This window comes from Sturnira hondurensis, unplaced genomic scaffold (genome assembly GCF_014824575.4).
Source record: "Sturnira hondurensis isolate 20B ecotype Veracruz unplaced genomic scaffold, ASM1482457v3 Scaffold0010812, whole genome shotgun sequence".
NCBI lineage: Eukaryota > Metazoa > Chordata > Mammalia > Chiroptera > Phyllostomidae > Sturnira > Sturnira hondurensis.
Genome location: NW_028083443.1, coordinates 1222317 through 1238222, shown reverse-complemented (window position 1 = coordinate 1238222; position 15906 = coordinate 1222317).

The following is a 15906-nucleotide window of genomic DNA, read 5'->3' as shown; positions in this document are numbered from 1 at the left end:
GAGCTTTGAGCCAAAAAAGGATACTCTCAAGCTTTAAAATCATTTGGAGTTTGTCCTGCTAAGTTTTGGATTTGCTTGAACTTGTGATGCATTTCTTCTTTCCTTATTTCTCCGTTTGGCAATCAGAATGCCGAGTCCATGCCCGTCTCACCACTGTGCTCCAGAAGCAGACAAGTCATCTGGTTTCACAGGTTCACAACTAGAGAAGAATTTTGTGTTAGGATAAATCAAGTCTGACCCACTCTTGATTTATATATTTGGGTAAAATGTAGATGAGACTTATAGTCAATGCAGGAATAGATTGTGCTTTGGGGGCTGTTGGGATGGAGGAATGTAATTTGCAGGCAAGAAGGATATAAATTTTGGAGGCCCGGAATACAGAATATTATGGTCTAAATTGTATTCCCCTCAAATTCCTGTCGAAGTCTAAACTGCTATTATCTCAGAATGTAACCATACTCAGAGATAAAGTTTTCAGAGAGGTGACAAAGTTAGAATGAGGCCATTAGGGTGGCCCTGATCCAATTAACCTGGTTTCCTTGTAAGAAGGAATGCCTGTGCACAGAGAAAAGGCCATGAGGAAACACAGCAAAAAGGCAATCAGTTATCCACGGGCCCAGGGGAGAGCCCTCAGGAAAAACTGGACCTTCTGACGACACCTTGATCTTGGCCTTCTAGTCTCCAGAACTGGAAAAAAAAGTTCTGTTATTTAAGCTACTCAGTCTGATATTTTTTTAAATTTCATTTTTATTTTTGATTTTAGAGAGAGGAGAAGGCAGGGAGAAAGAGAGAGATACATGGATGTGAGAGAGACACCTTGGTAGGCCACCTTCCCTACATGCTCCAACTGGGGACCAAACCTGCAACCTGGGCATGTGCCCTGACCAGGAGTCAGATCTGGGACCTTTTGGTTTACAGAACAACACCCAAAACCGATGAGGTACATGAGCTGGGGCTCAGTTTGGTATTTTGATATAAGAGTCCTACCAAACTAATTAAAAATCTTTCCTAGTTGGCAAAGATATACCTAGATGAATAATTATGCTATCATAATTGGCAAAGTTTATAAACAATATTAAAACAATGATAAGTGTGAATTATCCTCTGGGTTAGTTGTCACAGAAAAAATATTGAGGTTATATATTATCATACGTTGTGTAACATAGGAGTCACATTCTCTCTACTGATTAACGATTTTAAAATCTATGTTAGAAGAGCACAAATTAAATTTATTAATTTTGATATATGTGTGGTGAGGTTTTTACTTCTAATGAAAACACTGTGGCTCTATTTTACCCACCTCATATAATCTAATAAGGCTCATAATTATTGCCTTGAAACATTTTCTAGATATAAACTTTAGCTTCTATTAATATTATAAACATGTTAATCTAGGCCTCCCCACTTCTCATGCCTGGATTTCTACTGCTACCATTATAGCTCCCTGCCTCTGGTTTATATTGCTCTAATTTATTTATATATCCTACTGCCAAATTAATCTACTTCCTGTTGTCACCCTCTTGTTCAGAAATGAACTATAGCTTTTTATGCATATCAAATATCAACTACTCTATATGACTCTTAAGACTGTCATATAATCTGACTTCTTTCTGTTTTCCCACAAAGCTACTTGTTTAATCATATTTTCCACTAGTCTTTAGCTATCAGCCACCCTTCAAGTCTTTCAGACAGCTCTCACCGTTCTCTGAATAAGCGATGGTCGGCGTTTGTCTTCATGTCGTTACTTAATCTGTTCTGTCACTTCATCCAAAATGAAGAAACTGATGTGCATTGCTAAGACCATGCCAAGTCTTAAAAATTATCCGGCTACTCAAACCTATACTAATTTTACACTCCTCAGAAGAGTCGGCTCCTTGAAGGTATCACAAATTGGAATTTTATCTTCCTAGTAGGTAGACAAAATTATCTTCCCCTCCCACCTCCTAATAGCACATAGCACAGTGTCAGTTACTTAGAGGAAACAGTGGAAGCTTGGCAGTTAAAGTATTCACTAGCCTCATAAACATTTCTAAAGTATTTTTTCATAATTTTTTAAAATACATTAGTTCATTTATCTCATCTACACACAATGGTTAATATATATTGTTTGCCTAGTACTGGGCTATAAGTCAGACATAGAGACTAAGTATTGGGCACAGAAACATGAAAGAGGTGTGACCATTGCTCTGAAGAGCCTGATAAACTGTGAGTAGAGACAGATGCAAATAGAAAGATGCTGAGTGATGAATGAATCCGCAGAGGCAACTGCCGGACTGATGCTAAGCATTCAGACTGCTTTCTTTTGTGTGTGTGTGTGTATTTTTATTTTTATTTAATTCTTGTTCAAGTACACTTTTCTGTCTTATATTCCCAGCCCTGCCCCACAGTGCTCCGCACCTCCCTCCCATTTCCGCCCCCCACCTTAGTTATTGTCCATGTGGCCTTTATACTTGTTCATGTGAGTCCATCCCCCTTTCCCCTATGATTCTCTCCCCTCTCCTGCTTTCTACATGAGAGAAGGAGCACAGTAGGGGAGCCACTGGAGCTCAGCCATGAGAGATGAGCAGAATCCATTTGGCTCACAAGAAGAAGAGTGTCACAGAGTGGAGAACAGTCCTTTCTTTCCAAATAATGTACGTAAGGTATTTGATGCTCATCTGGGTTCCGTATTCATTGACTTCCTCAATAGAGAAAAAGGATTGAAAGCATCTTAGAAAAACATGAAAATAAAATTAAGTTAAAAAAACGAAAGTGGGGAAGAGGACAAGGGAGAAATCGAGTCTGGAAAGGATATAAAAGCTAACATGGCAAACAGGAGAGAAAATACAGCCATTTCATTTTACTGTAAAATTTAGTGTTGCGTAAACTGGCAGATATGGGGAAGAGAGAAATGTAAAAAGTCACTCAAGTCTTACAGGATAACAGCGAATGCAAATATAATATTTATTCCAAACTCAAAGAAAACACCTCTCATTGGAAATTATAGGGAGAGAGATCTGAAGGGTATAATGACCTCACAAATGTGTTTAGTAGCTAACACAAAAGCAATGAGTACAAATATTTCTTACTTTTCCTTACATATCTAACTTAAATTTTCATCTACAAGTAAAATGCATTGAGTCAGTGTAGAAAAAGAGCTTACAAGTCCCTCATTAGAAAGAAAATAAGACCAGAAATACGAAACTTTCCTGTACAAACAGACTTTTTAGTCAGTACACTTTCCCATTGCATCTTTTACATTCAGGACTCTCCTCAAAGTTCTTTCTAGCCCTGGCTTGTGTAGCTCAGTGGATTGAGCATGAGCCTGTGAAGAAAAGGGTCATTGGTTCGATTCCCAGTCAGGGCACATGCCTGGGTTGCAGGCCAGGTCCCCAAGAAGGGACACGTGAGAGGCAACCACGCATTGATGTTCTCTCTCACTCTTTCTCCTTTTCATCCCCTCTCTCTAAAAATAAACAAATAAAATATTTTTTAAAAGTTATTTTTAAACACCTGAAATGCCCCCAAAGATAAGACATTTCTGGGTGCAAATAAACTTCATAGTTTTACCCGCTTGTTACCAACATTAAGACAGCTCCCTTTTGTCTTTTTCAATAATTCAGTTGTTTCAGATGCTTATGAGGAGGTTTTAAATTATAGCTTAAAATGTTATCGGCTGAATATTTCAGGAGTCAGGTTACTAATATATTCATAAATGCACATTTATTCAGAGAGACATTTCACAGTTCTCTTTCTGCTACAGAAACTTTTCAAAATAAAATTTTTGTATGTTTATTTTTCCCTGAGACTTAAGCAGTGGGCTATGCTTTTTTTTTTTTGGAATGTTTTATAAACATGTACTGCCACTTGTTTACCCTTGTTTTCTTAGTTCGTTCGCAGCATCTTTTATATATGAGTTACACTTTCTGTAAAGGGCACAGAGCCAAAGAGCCAGCTGACACCATGGTCGGGCCTGGTGGCCTGGCCAGCATCCCAAGACTCTGTCACTCCTCCATCTTCTACTTGTATTTAAGAGATTGTCTCAATGACCTCCTAAGTCTCTATTTCATTTAATCAGGAAAGAAAAGTTGGGGATGCTTTTACCATGTCCCCAAATGGGAAAAATTCCTTAATTCTATTGTCATTTGGTGCTCCTTCACCAGTTTAGGGATTTCCAAGTAAGGAAATATCACCTTTTTCTTCTCTATATTTTAGTCCACTTGTTAGGCCACTTTTCTCTAGTTTTTTTTGCCAGGCATCTGGTGAGCAAGCCAGTTACCCGCCAGCCAGGCCATTGGAACCAGAGAGGAGAACACATTTCTTTAAACTGCACATGAAAAACATCACCTGTGCAGGAAATGTGGAATCTCAGAGGCCAAATTAGTGCAATAGGCTTTTAGATAGGAAGTTCCATGGTTATGTACAGAGACAAAAGGTATCTTGTAAATGATGAAAAAACCCTGCAGTGAGATTCTCTTATAATATGGTCATCTTCATAAAACTAAGTTCAAAGGATAATAGCATTGTATTAGTTTTTTGCTGCTGATTTAAGTCATCTTGTTTTAATTTTTAATTTTAAAAATTAAATTTTTAATTTTTAATTTTTTCATGATTTACTAATAACCCCAGACCAGGAGTCAGCAGCCTTTTTCTATAAAAGGCCAGATATTAAACATTTTTGGTTTTGCAGACTACCTGGAATTTTTCACAACTAACCAACTTTGCCTTCATAAGGCAAAAGTAGCCAACGGGAAATATGAAATCAATAAATATGAGTGTATCCCAATAAAACTGTATTTACAAAAATAGATGGTGGATCGAGCCTGGCCTACTGTCTGAGTTTTGCTCACTCTTGCACATTATGAATGAGTGATGTGCTCAGTTTAGTGATGCCTATAGCAAAATCAAAAGAAGGTACTTTAAATAGTATCAGTATAGAAACATCAAAACTCACTTCTTTCGTTCAACACATATTTAAAGAAGGACAGGGCTAAGTGTTAGGGAGTCAATAATGAATAAGATGCAATGTCCCCACTCCCCAATGTCCCCAACTCCTGACCTGTAACAGCTTATAGATAGAGACAAGCTGAATAGCCAAACCAAACTGAAATATAGACTGTGATAAATTCTATAATGTGGGTGAACATGGGGTGTTACAGGAGCGTATAGCAGGAAAAGTCATCATCGCCATATATAAAGCTCCTTCTATTTTGGCCAAGGCCTTTAGAACAATATTTCATGATTTTACAAAATCCTTTCTAACCATACAATTTTTTATTCTCATATTTTCATCTTATTCTCACTCTCTCCAATTTCTTCTTTCATTCAATGATTATCATCAACCTACCTTTGTCAAATTTAGTCTATAGGAGACAATTTCTCTTAAAATCACAAAACATTAGAGTGGAGAGGGGCCCTTACACATCACCTAACAGAGTTGTAATACGTTTCAGCTGAGAAATAATGAGCTTTGGAACATCTAGATGACTCAGCAAGGCTCCCTGGGAGAAGCAGGATTAGAATTTGGATTTTTAGCCCTAGAGCAGTTTTAACTCCTGTATAATATCTTCAAGTCAGAAGTGACCCTGTGGCTAGTAAACAGAAAATAAGAATGTAATATCTAAATTAAGAAAATGTGGTGTATACAAGGATGGACTCAAGAAATGTTTTATCTTTCTGAGCAGCAAAAACATTTTCATGAGATTCTCTAAAAGTTCATTTGCTTTTTTGACAGACAGGTATTCTTGCTCCCTCTGTGTTCTGATTATAATTGTGTGGAATGTTGTCTTTTTCTTTCAAAATCATAGTCTATATTTAGGTAAATGATTTCTAAGTAAAAGCTCTCGACATACCATGGAGATAACGATGATTGCAATTCTGCCTGTAAATTCTTCCTGGTAACAAGTGAAACACAGATTTCTTGAGATGTTTGGTTTGGGTCTGGATAGTTACACCACTTCAAGCTACCCAGCGTTTTTGTAGGGCTGGAGAAGGGTAATGTCTACCAGGCTTCAAAGTTAATTCTAGGGAGAGGAATTGAACAGGGAAAGGAAAGTCAACGGAAAGCAAACAGGCAAGGACTACCTGTAGTAGTCACAGAAATCCTCTTTGGTGTGTACAATTGAGTTAGTTTCTACATACTTCTTCAAAACGCCAGTCTACAGTATGAACAAGTTAGTGACAAAATGAAAATCAAACTCATTCATCCTCCAGGTTTCTTGGAACCAGTATTTGACGGATATGTTTACAACAGTTTTATTTACAGAGCTGCAGTCTATGCCCCTGAATCATTTCATGGGGTGGGGAGAAGGAAAGCAGGCACACGCTGATGGTTAACTCTGTTCTCTCAAGTAAACCTAAAAGTGCCTCCTTTTGAAAGGCCATATTTAGGTGAAAAAATACATATTGTGAAGTTAAAGACGTTTTCAGGAGTAGCTCATAACCATGAAGGCTCTAATAAGTTAGAAATTAAGTTTTCAGGTTGAGAGAGAAAAAGAAAGAGGTCTGGCCGTGTGAGGAGTGCACTGCGCACATAGCACGCCCAAGCAGGGAGCGTCCTCCAAGACATCTTCTCGTGACAGGAATGACTATATATTTGCTTTATATAACAGATTTTGAAACCTGACAAACACAGGAAGTGGTAATGCCAAAAGAGATTTTCTTCTTATGTAACAGGTTTCTCCTGAATCTATACAACTTTGACTTCTATAAATCGATAGAAACTCCACTAAAAACTTCCACTTGCTTACATTCCCAGCACACTAGCCCTCTGGCAGAGTCACCAGTACTGCAGTTATGGACTGAGTATACGGACGTGTGTGTGTGTGTGTGTGTGTGTGTGTGTGAGGGGCTTTGTATGGATAATTAAAATAAACATTTTTAATAACCAAAGCCATTAAACATTGCACCTCTATGTTTATTGATCATTTGTCTTAAACTTTCACAGTGATATTTGGTAATGTAGTGAATAAAGTTCATAATATATTTAAAAGGATCCTAGAATCTAAAGTTGATAAGACTTTTCACGTGTGCTGGTACAATCTTCATCCAGCCACTGAAAGCCTTCTACCCTCTCCTCATGACTATCTACCTACCTTGCACAGGTTTATAAATGGGTTTTTTAATTTTAAATTAAATATTTATAAAAAAACACAAAAAATAAAAACAAAAATATCAATATTTCTTGTGATTTAGGATATTTTAAGGTTCTTATGTATGCCTTTAATGTTAACTTTGAAGTCAAAAAATCAAATCCAAAAAATGAGGAAAAAGCCATCTTTTGTGTTTTGCTGTAGCTTCTTCACCAGAGTCCACAACCCAGCCTCTGGTTTACTTTCATTTAATCCCTCTCTTTCATTGCAGACCTTTAAATACATGCATTAGTCCCTCATTTGCCACTGGAGTCTTTTCTTTCCCTAGCTAATGAGAATCTATGTCTCACTTAATCTCTGTATTGATTATGAAGATGAATATCCTACATTCTCTTTAGTGCATTAGGACTTGAGAGTAGGCTGTGTTTCAACTGGGTCTTTCTATTCCTGAATTCATCTCTACAGGTTAATATCATTGTCTGTAATCCTTGGTTACATGCCTCTTTCCATGTCTTCTTAATATGTTTTCATTAAATAAAAGCCAAGTTAACTTCAGTGTTTTCCATATAAAATAATTTCATGTCTCCCCTTGTCAGTTATTTCTATTTAAATCCTCTTACTTTGTTTTTCCTAAATTGTAACTTGAGAAGTAAATACTTTGTTGTAGTGAAATAAATATGGGATTTGGTTCGTAAAACTGAAGAGCGCAAGGTCAATCAGTGGAGAACTGGCCCCAGTGGGAGAACGTCGGCTGTACCCATCAAGAGGTGCTGGTAAGTTTAGGAGAAATTAGGTTGGGTCATTCAAAATCTTGTAAGGAGAAAGTAGGGAAGGGTCAGACAGGGAGAGAGAGAAAACAGGGAGGGGGAAAGAGGCAGAGGTACTGCAATTATGAGTAGATCAACTCTGTTCCGTAAATTTTTCCACCTTTTGTAAGCATCAGTTGTTTCTTTCCAATATTCATTCACAGTCAAGTGACTAATTTTAAAGAAACAGCACATGTTTCTTTAAATATCATTGATAATATCATTGATATTATCAAATATCAAATATCAAATATCATTGATAATGTTTCAGATTTCACATATGACCTTCATAATACTGACACTTGTCAAGTTGTGATGTAAATCAGGAAAATATATCTACAATTATCTGGAAAGCTTTTAAACTACATCTTCCTTTCCCATCTACATATCTGTGTGCAGCTCAATATTTTTCCAATACTTCAAAACAACATATCACAAGAAATTGAATATAGAGGTAGCTATGAAAATATACTAATCATGTATTAACCTAGATATCAATATTCTTAAATGCAGCAAAATTTTCCTCTATTAACTTTAATTGCTTTTTGAAAATACAGCTATTTTTATACAAGTATGTTATTTATGTAATTTTATTTTTAAATAAATTGATAGACATTGAAAAGTTTTCAGTTCTAATTTCTTTTTTTTATTTAACTCTTGTTCAAGTACAGTTTTCTTTCTTGTATTCCCAGCCCTGCCCCCCAGTGCTCCCCACCTCCCTCCCTTTTCCGCCCCCCACCTTAGTTATTGTCCATGTGTCCTTTATACTTGTTCATGTGAGTCCTTCCCCTTTTCCCCTGTGATTCTCTCCCCTCTCCCCTCTGGACCCTGTCAGCACGTTCTGTATTTCAGTGTCTGGTTACATTTTGCTTGCTTGTTTGTTTTGCTGTTTAGATTCCTGTTAAAGGTGCTATCATATGGTATTTGTCTTTCACCGCCTGGCTTATTTCCCTCAGCATAATGCTTTCTAGTTCCATCTGTGATGTTGCAAAGGGTAGGAGCTCCTTCTTCCTTTCTGCAGCATAGAATTCCATTGTGTAAATGTACCATAGTTTTTTGATCCAGTCATTGACTGATGGGCATTTAGGTTGCTTCCAACTCTTGGCTATCATAAATTGTGCTGCTATGAACATTGGGGTGCATAGGTTCTTTTGGATTGGTGTTTCAGGGTTCTTAGGATATACTCCTAACAGTGGAATTGCTGGGTCAAAAGGCACATCCATTTTTAGTTTTCTGAGAAATTTCCGTAATGTTTTCCATAGTGGTTGTACCAGTCTGCAATCCCACCAACAGTGAACTCAGGTCCCATTTTCCCCACAACCTGTCCAACAATTGTTGTTTGTTTCTTTGTTTATGGTAGCCATTCTGACTGGTGTTAAGTGGTATCCCATTGTGGTTTTTATTTGCATCTCTCTGATAGCTAGTGATATCGAGCATCTTTCCATGTGTCTCTGGATCCTCTGTATGTCCTCCTCGAAGAAGTGTCTGTTCAAGTACTTTCCCCATTTTTTAATTGGGTTGCTCGTGTTCTTTGAGTGGAATCATGTGAGTTCTTTGTATATTTTGGAGATTAAATCTTTGTCTGAGGTGTCATTGGCGAATATGTTTTCCCAAACTGTTGCTTCTCTTTTTATCTTGATACTGTTTTCCTTGGCCATGCAGAAGGTTTTAAGTTTGATGAGATCCCATTTGTTTATTCTGTACTTTATGTCCCTTGCTCTATGGGACGTATCAGTAAAAATATTGCTGCGTGGAATATCTGAGATTTTCCTGCCAATTCTCTCCTCTAGGACTTTAATGGTTTCCTGGCTTATATTTAAGTCTTTTATCCACCTTGAATTTATTTTGGTGTATGGTGTAAGTTGGTGCTCGAGTTTCATTTTTTTGCATGTAGCTGTCCAGTTCTCCCAACACCATTTGTTGAAGAGGCTATCTTTACTCCATTTTATGTTACTGCCCCCTTTGTCGAATATTAATTGACTGTAGAGATTTGGGTTTATTTCTGGGCTCTCTGTACTATTCCATTGGTCTATGTGCCTGTTTTTATGCCAGTACCAGGCTGTTTTGATTATAGTGGCCTTGTAATACAGTTTGATATCAGGTATTGTGATCCCTCCTACTTTGTTCTTCTTTCTTAACATTGCAGCTGCTATTCGGGGTCTTTTATGGTTCCATATAAATTTTTGAAGTGTTTGTTCTATGTCTGTGAAATATGCCATTGGTACTTTAATAGGTATTGCATTGAATCTGTAAATTGCTTTGGGTAGTATGGACATTTTGATGATGTTAATTCTTCCAATCCATGAACACGGTATACGTCTCCATTTGTTTGTGTCTTCCTTGATTTCTGTCTTCAGTGTTGTGTAATTTTCTGCATACAGGTCTTTAACCTCCTTGGTTAGATTTATTCCCAGATATTTTATTTTTCTTTTTGCTATATCGAATGGGATTTTTTTCTTGATTTCTGCTTCTGCTGATTCATTGTTAGTATACAGAAATGCCTTTGATTTCTGGATATTGACTTTGTATCCCGCTGTTTTGCCAAATTCATTTATTAGTTCCAGCAGTTTTTTGGTAGAGTCTATAGGATTTTCCATGTACACTATCATGTCATCTGCAAACAATGACAGTTTTGTTTCCTCCTTTCCGATTTGGATGCCTTTTATTTCCTTTTCTTGTCTGATTGCTGTGGCTAGAACTTCCAATACTATATTAAATAGAAGTGGTGAAAGTGGACAACCTTGTCTTGTTCCTGATCTTAGTGGAAAAGCTTTTAGTTTTTGCCCATTGAGTATGATGTTGGCTGTAGGTCTTTCATATATGGCCTTTATTATATTGAGGAATGCTCCCTCTATTCCCACTTTGCTGAGTACCTTTATCATAAATGGGTGTTGTACCTTATCAAAAGCTTTTTCCGCATCTATTGATATGACCATGTGGTTTTTGTCCTTGCTTTTGTTTATGTGGTGTATTACATTTACTGATTTGCGGATATTGAACCATCCTTGCATCCCTGGGATGAATCCCACTTGGTCATGGTGTATGATCTTTTTGATGTATTGTTGGATGCAATTTGCCAATATTTTATTGAGGATTTTAGCATCAATGTTCATCAGCGATATTGGCCTAAAGTTTTCTTTCTTTGTTGTGTCTCTATCTGGCTTTGGAATTAGGATGATGCTGGCTTCATAAAAAGGGTTTGGGAGTTTCCCATCATTTTGGATTTTTTGGAATAGTCTGTGAAGAATAGAGGTTAGCTCTTCCTTAAATGCTTTGTAGAATTCTCCTGTGAAACCATCTGGTCCAGGGCTTTCGTGTGATGGGAGTTTTTTGATTACTTCTTCAATTTCATCTGCTGTTATTGGTCTGTTCAGGCTTTCTACTTCTTCTTCATTGAGTTTTGGAAGATTATATTTTTCTAGAAATTTGTCCATTTCATCTAGGTTTTCAAATTTCTTGGCATACAATTTCTTACAATCCCTTCTATTTCTGTGGTATCTGTTGTAATTTCTCCTCTTTCATTTCTTATTGTGTTTATTTGTGTCCTCTCTCTTCTTTTCTTAATGAGCCTACTTAAAGACTTGTCTATTTTGTTTATCTTTTCAAAAAACCAATTCTTGGATTCATTAATTCTTAAATTGTGCTTTTAGTCTCTATGTCATTTAATTCTGCTCTGATCTTGGTTATTTCCTTCCTTCTACTTGCTCTGGGCTGTTTTTGTTGTTGTTCCTGGAGTTCTTGCAGGAGTAGGGTTAGGTTGTTTGTTTGAAATGTTTCTATCTTCTTTAGGTAAGCCTGTATTGCTATGAACTTCCCTCTCAGGACTGCCTTCGCCATGTCCCATAAGTTTTGGGTTGTTGTGAGTTCATTTTTATTTGTTTCCAGAAACTTTTTGATTTCTTCCCTGATTTCAATCTTGACCCATTCGTTGTTTAATAGCATACCCTTCAGTCTCCATGCTTTTGGATGTTTTGGGTTTTTTCCTTTGGAGTTGGTTTCTAATTTCAGTCCCTTGTGGTCAGAGAAAATGCTTGGTATGATTTCAATTTTCTTGAACTTGTTGAGGCTCATTTTGTGTCCTATCATATGGTCTATCTTTGAAAATGTTTCATGTGCATTTGAAAAGAATGTGTGTTTATCTTCTTTGGGATGAAGGGCTCTATATATATCAGTCAAGTTCATTTCATCTAGGGTGTTGTTTAATGTAGCTATATCTTTGTTGATATTTTGTTTGGAAGATCTGTCCATTTTTGACAGTGAGGTGTTAAAATCCGCTACTATAATTGTGTTGCTATCAATATCTTTCTTGAGGTCCTCTAGGATTTTCTTTATATATTTGGGTGCTCCTGAGTTGGGTGCATATATATTTACGATGTTAATGTCTTCTTGGTGGATTCTTCCCTTGAGCAATATGAAGTAACCTTCTGGGTCTCTCTAAATGGCCCTGTTTTTGAAGTCTATTTTGTCTGTTATGAGAATTGCTACTCCGGCTTTTTTTTCTTGTCCATTTGCTTGGAAAATTTGTTTCCATCCTTTCACTTTTAGTCTGTGGTGGTCTTTTGACCTGAGGTGGGTCTCTTGTAAGCAGCATATGTGTGGGTCATGCTTTCTTATCCATTCAGCTATTCTGTGTCTTTTAATTGGTGTATTTAATCCATTTACATTTAAGGTTATTATTGAAAGGTACTTATTCATTGCCATTTATGTACCTGTGTTTCTCTCGGTCTCTCTGTTTTCTTTCCTTTCCTTAAAGCAGTCCTTTTAGTAATTCTTGTAGAGCTGGTTTTGTGGAGGCGTATTCTTTTAGACTTCTTTTCTCTTGGAAGCTCTTTATTTGGCCTTCTATCTTGATTGAGAGCCTTGCTGGGTACAGTAGCCTTGGTTGTAGGCCTCTGTTTCTCATTACTTGGAATATTTCTTGCCATTCTCTTTTTGCTTGGAATGTTTCCATTGAGAAGTCAGTAGCCAACCTTATTAGGACCCCCTTGTATGTTACTTCCTTTTTCTCCCTTGCTGCCTTTAGGATATTCTCTTTGTCTTGGAGGTTTGCCATTTTAGTGACGATGTGTCTTGCAGTAGGCCTCTTTGGGTTTCACCTGCTTGGGACTCTCTGCGATTCCTGGATCCGTGCGACTTTATCTCTCCTTAACTTAGGAAAATTTTCTGTTATTACTCTTTCAAGTAGGTTTTCTATCCCTTGTTCCTCTTCCTCTCCTTCTGGTATTCCTATTATTCGGATATTATTACGTTTCATGTTGTCTTGCATTTCTCTTATATTCTCTTCATTTTTTCTGATTCTCTTTTCCCTTACTTGGTCAGTCTCAGAGATTCTTTCTATCCTGTCTTCAAGCTCACTTATGTGATCTTCCACCATATCAATTCTATTCTTCATACCGTCTACTGTGTTCTTCAGTTCAGAAATTGTATTCTTCATTTCCTCTTGGCCTTTACTGATGGTTTCTATTTCCTTTTTCATGTTGGTGTAGTTTGCAGAGAGTTCACTGTAGCTCCCCTGTAGTTTCTGGTAGCTCATTGTAAGCTCTTTGAATTTTCTGATAACCAGTGCTTTGAATTCCACATCTGATAGTTGACTTGCCTCTATTTCATCTAACATTCTTTCTGAGGCTTCCTCCTTTTCTTTCATTTGGGGATTGTTTCTTTGTCTTCCCATTGTTTCTGATACTCTTCTTGTTGTCCTCAGCTTCTTAAATTGATCTGTTCTGGTTCCCTGGGTTTATGGTGTGAACTTCTGTGGTAGGATGCCTGTGAGATTCAGTGGTGCAGTCTCCTTCAGGTATCTTGGTGTTCTCCACTTCCACCTACTCCTTTCTTTACTGTGTGTGTGTGATCATTTGGAGGGGGAGGCAAAATGGTTTATGATAGCAGATTATTTTATGTTATTTACAGACACAGTCAGCAGAGAAGAAATAGGCAATCTTTAGGCTATGTATAGAGTTAACCGTGCTCTTCGACCCAGCTTGACACTTTTAGGAAAGGATGGACATAAGTTAAGTGTCTTGTTGGGAAGGGGGGCTTGTGAGTTGTATCTAGAAAGCAGTGTGGTTGCGGGTGGTCAGATTTGAGGTAAGGTGACAGTACAGGTTAGTAACTGGGTGTAGCGTGTGAGTAAATAGGGTAATAGAATTCAGGCACCTGTAAGGTGGTCTAAGGTCCAAGAGATGTGTTATGAAGTATTACTGTTGTACAGAACAGCTCTTCTTTACAGTAATATTAGAGCAACACTCACGTGATAGACTCTATGTGATCTGTCTAAATTGGGGTTATAGAGCTTGGGTAGTATGGCAAAGGAAAGCAAGTGAAGTATAGAAAATCAGCAATACACTGTGGAGGAAAGAGCAGTGGGTACCTGTCAGGTAGTACAATATAACCAGCCAGGACTAAGAAACCTGTACAGAAAGAGGAGGTATACAAAGATATTCTTAAAATAAAAAAGGAGTAAGAATAATGCAAAAAAAATAATAATACACCTAAAAGAAAACTAAGCAACACACAAACAAACAATCCAACACACACACACATACACACACACACACACACACACACACAAAGCTCAGGAGAAAAGAGGAATAAGTGGAAAATTTGGGAAGAACGGAAGGACTAAAACTGGACAAAAAGAAAAAGAAATGAGGGACAGAGTATTGAAAGATAGAGCAACAGTACTGTTTAAAAGATATAAGATTACTTACAAAAGAAGTTGAGAGAGAAAAAAAGAGGGGGAAGGAGGGAAAACACACACACACACATTAAAAAAAAAAAAAAAACACCCTTCCTTTGTCCGTTTCAAACTGTCCAAACAGGTTTTTCTGGTTGCGTAGTCTCTGAGGGCAGGTATGCAGGCGTCTGCTGGAGCAGGCTGTCGATTGGTCTGTGGTCGCACACACACCCCCCAGAGGCTGCCTGTGTCCGGCAGTATCCGCCACCGTCCTTCTCAGTCCTGTGGTGGGACCCAGGTGTTCCCACCCCTCCCCTGGATGGCTGCTGGGTGGTTGGCCAGTGAGGCAAGCTGCTGTCTCAGCGCACCTCAGTTCACTTTCCAATAGACTTATCCACAAAGCCTGCCTCTCAGCCCAGCCCAATCCCAAAAGACCGGCAACGACAGTGTCCTTCTTAAATTCCCCAGGCTGGCGGGCTGGCAGGCTGGCGACCACAGAGTCCGCAGTTGGCCCCATTTACGTTAACTTAAGCCCGCAGGTCTCTGCCCAGTATTAACCTGCCTGCCTAGACGGGGAGGGGGGAGTCGGTTCTCTCCCACGGAGTCTGTTGCTGGCCCAGCGGGTGCCAGGCCTCTGGAGTTCCCTCCGCCACAGGCGCCCGGCCCTGGATTCTGACGGGGCTTCTGTTTCCCACTGATGATGCTGCCCCGATTGCTCGCCGATTCTCATCCGTGCTCACGCTCCGCAGGAGGTCGCCCGCCTTGGGTGCGCCCGGGGGCAGCCCGCAGCCTAGGAGGCCGCGGGTGCTCAGCCACTTTTGTCCTCACTCGCCTTCTGGAGTCCTCGCCGACCTGCAGGTGTCTTGTTCCTCTATCACACTCTCTGGTCTCTTATTTTCATAACTGTTGGGGAATTGTTGGTTGATTATACTGTTCTTCGGTAAATCCGCCCGGATTTTCTACCAGATGCACGGGAGCTGGGTTCCCTCCGTGCTACTCTGTCGCCATCTTAATACTCCTCTCTGAGTTCTAATTTCTAGTATGTTAAATAGCAACAGCTATAATGCACATATAAAAAAGCTCTTGGGAGTTTTCAATTTTTAGGAGTATACAGCATTTCTGAGATTAAAAACTTGCTCAATAAAACTAAAACTGATCTAAAAAATAAAGTCTATTATTTAAAATAACACTGAAGAGAATTATGATCATTCTCTCAAAACTGTGTGAAATGTTTTGAAGTCCCTGAAAATATTCTGAATGCCAGAACCTAGTTTTATGTTTTGCTGTTCCCACCACAGAGTTGTAGATTAATCTCACCTATAAATAATGAATTACAGTAGCACTTGGGAGTCCGTCT